Source organism: Notolabrus celidotus, chromosome 21, assembly GCF_009762535.1.
Source record: "Notolabrus celidotus isolate fNotCel1 chromosome 21, fNotCel1.pri, whole genome shotgun sequence".
NCBI classification, from domain to species: Eukaryota; Metazoa; Chordata; class Actinopteri; order Labriformes; family Labridae; genus Notolabrus; species Notolabrus celidotus.
In genome coordinates this window covers 6,704,726-6,710,819 of record NC_048292.1, presented here as the reverse complement: position 1 = coordinate 6,710,819, position 6,094 = coordinate 6,704,726, and the positions used below count along the sequence as shown (strand labels likewise).

Here is a 6,094-nt window from a genome sequence, read left to right as displayed (position 1 = left end):
CCCCATCCTTTTAAAGGAGCTGGTCCAGCACTTCATTGGTATTTATTGGATTGGTGATGTCATCACTGACATCACTGGGTCATACCAAGTGGGGGGTGTTTAATTTCTGAAGATTTCTATTTCCTTGTTTTATATTGATTTTGGAAAACATATTTGTCTGTTTGAAACTCATTTAGTTATAGTGATGAGTTAAGGTTAGTTGAGAAGTTTATTTAGACTTCTGTGGTTAAGAGTATTGATGTTTTGTTCTCTTGTATGCTGTGTCCCACTCAGCTGCTCTCAGCTGCAGCCAATCGGCTAATTGGGCAGGCTATAAAGCTGGCAGAAGTGTGCTCTGCAGGGGAAGAGGAGGCTGTGCTGCCTCAAGCATGTGCATAATATAAATGTAATTATGAGTTAATTTGCCTTACTTTTCTTTATATTTTGTTGATTTTGATGAGTTGACACATGTCCTTAAAAACACTGTAAATAAATACTCACTACTGGGAAAAGAGACGTCTGCAGTGTTGCCTTCCTACAACCTTCCTCGACACTTGAGCCTGACTACACTACAGTCCTACAAAAGACATGATTTTGTGAGTCTTTGTTCTAAATCAATGTTTGCTTTTAGCTTCTCTGCATTGGTCTCATGGGGGAAAGACAACCCTCCTCTATATGTTGGACTTGGTTGTTATCTTAGTCACTTGACCTCCTCTTTTGCCCCTTTGATAAGCTACTAGAAGTCAACAGTATTGGTCTTAAGGACCTCATGACTAACCACCCATTAACCTATATTTTGTGTAGGATTGAGTGGTCCTGTATGTGCTGGTTGCTGTGTCTCCTGTATATGCTGTAAACTCTGTCTTTGCAGGTTGAAACCACATGTATGTTTCCTGCGTCACACTCTCACCATTAGTTCTCTGGCTGTCCTTGATTAATAGAAATCCACAGCCTTTTGTCTTTAAAAGGACGGCAGCCATTCCTGCTTATCTTTGTCCTGCAGCTTCCCCTCAGCCTCAACATTCAACATTTTAAAAACCAATCATCTGACCGGACTGAAGCCCAACACCTCCTCCTGCTGTATTGATCGTTTCACCCCTCTCTGTCCACATCCTCTTCGGGATTATCCACCAGATTAACCACAATACTGCCCTGACATCAGTTCGCATCTGTGTGCTGTGAATGCGTTCACAGGTGACGTTTGTTCTCCTGGTGTGACCGTCTGAATGCTAATGAGGCGGTGAATCGCCTGTTTCCACGGCGATAGATGTCCTGGATGCTGTTGGTGTGTGTGTGAAGGTGTGAGTCAGAGAGGATGTGGAGATCACAGCTGTTTGTAAACACTCAGACACACAAACACAGAGTGATTTGGACCTTCTTTAGGAGCCATTGCCAATCCTTATGACACATTCAGAGCAGAGTTCATGAATTTAATCAAGGATGACTCAAATCTGACAAATTCAAGCTGTGATTTTTCTGTCGTTATAACCAGTCAGGATGTGAGATCAGCTGTTCTCCCTCTGTTGTTTAACTGACTAATGATTGGTCCACAAGAACACAACCTTGGATTTGAATGATGTACATTTTCTTTCCTCAGCATCATAGTAAAACATTTGTTGACTTCAACCTCGGTAGACTGTGCATGGCTACATGTGAGGAGGAAAAATGTACAGTGCAGGAGAAAGAGAGAACAAAAGGAGGAGAAAAGATGGAGCCGAGAGGGAGAAGCCCTGCAGGAAATGGTGCAAAATGACGGATTAGTGACGTGGTTATTGGGCCTCACTCGGGGAGTCATTATGACACAACTACCCCTTCCAGATTTAATCTGTTTAGCAGTAACCATAAAAGGCGTCATCACCCAATCATCATCTGAGACGGTTTTAATATCCCTTTGTCTGACTCAGAATTGTCGTATGATAGTTGGATTCAAGCTGGTGTTGTTTCCTTTAAAATCAAACCCCCCAAACAACAATAAACTGAAGTTTTACCCCACAAACATAACTGGGTCATATTTTGGTTAAAAAAAAGGAGACTTAACATCCATTCTAAATGCTGTGAGGTGAATCTTACCCTCCTGATCCTGCCCGAGGGTGCAGACAGAGGCGCTGCAGAGAAACACGCATTAATTGGCGTCGGGAGAGCGAGCGTGTCCATGGCGAGCTGCTGCGTCCAGAATGTCATCAGGACCTTGAGATTACAATGGAAAATCAATTAAGCTCTGTAATGCGGTGCGGCGGGCCGGGAGCCGATGCCGCTCACAGCTTCAAATTGGCTGCAGGAGCCGAGGGGCCGGACGCTCGGCTCTTCAGCTGATTGTCCCTGACAGAGGTCACAGGAGCTCTGCGAACATTTAGCACCAAACACCATCTCAGATTATCAGAGATCACACGGGCTGAGCTGACCTTTGATACACCAACAATCTGATACTGAGCTGGTTAACTGTAAATAACTGAGGTGATTCAGTGGAAAGTTTTCAGTCATTGTCACTTTGTTTTACCCGCTAGATTACCACTTATCGTCTCCTAGTTCTGTTGCTCTGTCTGTACAGTACGATTTTGAAAGGCTGCCTTGAAACTGGGAACCCAAACAATTATTTCAATCACATTTTAACCAGGCAGAAAAAGAAAGAAACAGACATCTCTTTTGTCTCCATAAGCATTTAAATTACCTGCCTTGTGTCAATCACTAGCTAGCCTTTTGGTGCCCATGTAGCCTGTAAGCCACCAACTCAACTCTTAACTAATGCTTGAACTTCAAGCATACAGTGTACACAACTTCTAATGTTGTAAGGACAAGAAAATGAGTTTGAAGAAAGTAAAAGAAATCATCATTACTGAAAGAACAGGAAACAAAACAAGCCTTCCTGATGATGCTTTGTGATAATTTCTTGTTTTTTAATGAGATGTTTGTGGTTGTTTTAGGTGTTAGCTTCTCCATCACATTTTCCATTGTTTTTTTTGTCATCTTTCATCATTAGTACCTGAGTGGATGTATGAGGCACTTAAGTCCAATACAAGTTTTGCCACTAAGGCAAAGTTAAAATCATACACCATGTTATGGTTTCTGAATTTGTCATGCCATGCCTATCATAAACTTACATTACGCTATATTAAGTTACATTTCGTTAAGTTGAGTGACATTACGTAACATTATGTTACCTTTAGTTATGTTACGTTAAGATACGTTAGGTAAAGTTATGTTAGGTAAAGTTATGTTAGATAAAGTTATGTTAGGTAAAGTTATGTTACGTAAAGTTGTTAGGTAAAGTTATGTTACGTAAAGTTATGTTGCGTAAAGTCATGTTACGTAAAGTTATGTTACGTTAAGTTATGTTACGTAAAGTTATGTTACGTAAAGTTATGTTACGTAAAATTGTTAGGTAAAGTTATGTTACGTAAAGTTATGTTGCGTAAAGTCATGTTACGTAAAGTTATGTTACGTAAAGTTATGTTATGTAAAGTTGTTGGGTAAAGTTATGTTACGTAAAGTTATATTGCGTAAAGTCATGTTAGGTAAAGTTATGTTACGTAAAGTTGTTACATAAAGTTATGTTACGTAAAGTTATGTTACGTAAAGTTATGTTACGTAAAGTTGTTAGGTAAAGTTATGTTACGTAAAGTTATGTTACGTAAAGTTATGTTACGTAAAATTGTTAGGTAAAGTTATGTTACGTAAAGTTATGTTACGTAAAGTTATGTTACGTAAAGTTGTTAGGTAAAGTTATGTTACGTAAAATTGTTAGGTAAAGTTATGTTACGTAAAGTTATGTTGTGTAAAGTCATGTTACGTAAAGTTATGTTACGTAAAGTTATGTTACGTAAAGTTATGTTACGTAAAGTTGTTAGGTAAAGTTATGTTACGTTAAGTTATATTGCGTAAAGTCATGTTACGTAAAGTTATGTTACGTAAAGTTGTTACATAAAGTTATGTTACGAAAAGTTATTTTACGTAAAGTTATGTTACGTAAAGTTATGTTGCGTAAAGTTAGGATATGTAAGGTAACGTAACTTTACATAACATATCAGGAGGATATCAGGTAAGCCACATCCTTGTCCTCTTTTAAATCACTTTTAAAAACACACTTTTTTAAATGTGTTTTTATTTCTTAACTCATCACTGACTTTTTAATTTCTGCATGTTTTTTATTATTGTTTTTACTTAACTCATTTTAGCTCTCCTTACCTTTGTCATGTGCTTTAGTGTTTTCACTCGCTATATCTTGCACTCTGTAAAGCACTTTGTAAACATATCTTTAAAAGGTGCTATATGAATAAAATGTATTATTATTACTTTTCATTATTATCTTATCCTATCCTGGCATACTGTATCATATCGTATGTTGTGTTGTGTCGTATTGTATCATATTGAATCATATCATGTCTTATCGTATCCCAGCTTTCTGTGTCACATTGTATCGTGTCCTATCATATCATAGTGTGTCGTAGTGTATCATGAATCATAAAAAAGTTTGTTTGCAAAAAGTGAAAACATTCTCAGTAGTTTTAAATAAAAAATGTGAATTGATTGATTCCTTAATAAAGGTTTGATAACTAGATATATCACATTTGATGTGCTCTACGTGGTTTTGCCATAACAACTGTATTTGTTGATTTTCTTCTTTCAGTCATTCTCTTTAATCACAGACAAGATGTAAATGAAGCTGTTGTGAAGCCTGCTGTGCATAATTAAATATCAAATGTCAAAATAATAGATGAAACCTGTAAACATGTTTAAGTTTTCTAAAAGTTGTTTTTCTTCCTGCTCAGAAATTGGCTGAAGTCGATGAAGAAAGGTCCTGAATCTCCAAATGAAAAAAATATCCACATAAACATGCAAATCAGCAGTCTGCTCCTTTAAAAATGCACTGCTGGTGACATTTGGACACCCACATCAGTCCTCCAGGGTAACTCTTCATGTGAGCAGTCATGTCTCCTCACTGTGCTGCTAAGTGTTCAGATGTGGACTCTGTGTTGGTGCTCTGGATGAAGACAGATAAAACGTCCCTCAGTCGTCCAAACAGCTCTGCACGCTGATTATCACGGCACTCAGAGGCCTCGGGCTCAGATTTAACAACCTCAGCAGGAGCCGCTGCCTGCAGCTCTCGGTCCTGAAACAAGGAGAACCCTCTGCTGCAATGTTGACATCTGCTGGCTGCAGAGCTGCAGCACAGGACAACATGAGACCAGGAACCTGCTGGTTTATAGTAGTATCCAAAACACAACAATAGACTCATGGGAGTAGGGTACTGGGACAAGAGATTTCACAGAAAGCAGATAAAATCGAATGAGGAAACAATTTAAACAATTATTTTTAAAAATTGGGTGGACTAATTAATCACTGATTATTCTCACAAGCACTGTGGATTCAAATTTGGTCAGATCATTTAATTAATAAGGGTTAAAAATAATGAATTAAAGAAAAAATATTTGTACTTCACTTTTTTAATGTGGAGGAACATTTGGGAACACTCGTGTAAAGGATAATGTACATCCATTTAGCCACTGTAGCGGAACTAAGCCCCATGCAGGACCCCGACACAGAGCAAAGGGGAGCTGTATCACCCCAAGGGTGATGACGTACAACAGAGCTCAGCAGCTGTATGCAGCATTAACTGTTCTCTTACAATATTTTAATGTGTGTAATGAACCTCTGAGAAAACACAGTTTGTTTAACAGGTTTAACAGACAGCATTGGCAAAATATTATTTCATAGAATTATGGCTATCATTTTTCATGCTTTCCACTCTGGATCTTGCTGTCGTGCGTGTGTTATGTCTTGGGGTATGAATATATAAATGTTTCATGTGATCATGATACGACTTTTAAACAGAGTAAACCAATGTATATGTTGTGTTGTTATTGTATATTGGTAAAAGATTGAAAGCAAGATGGAAGAAAACTTCAATATATGGATGGTGGATGGATGAAGTCATGGATGGATGACTCAAAGGATGGTCCAATAATAAATAGTTAAAAAATAAATTAAATTAAATGAACAAAAAGATGGATTTTTAATAAATGGATGGATGTTTTCAATTTACATTTGGAAAAATGTAAATTGGTGTCTCTATTTATGGATGCATTTATATAGAAATGGTTACATGGATGGATGGCTG

The 6,094-nt window shown here is 37.8% G+C and overlaps 1 long non-coding RNA gene across 1 annotated transcript; it reads left to right on the top strand.

The window, feature by feature from the left end:
* The first annotated feature begins 260 nt into the window (after positions 1 to 260).
* LOC117805138 lies at positions 261 to 5,822 on the top strand. The gene is made up of 2 exons (XR_004629351.1): positions 261 to 575; positions 4,746 to 5,822. It is a non-coding gene; the product is annotated as an uncharacterized LOC117805138 (long non-coding RNA).
* The last annotated feature ends 272 nt before the right edge of the window (positions 5,823 to 6,094 follow it).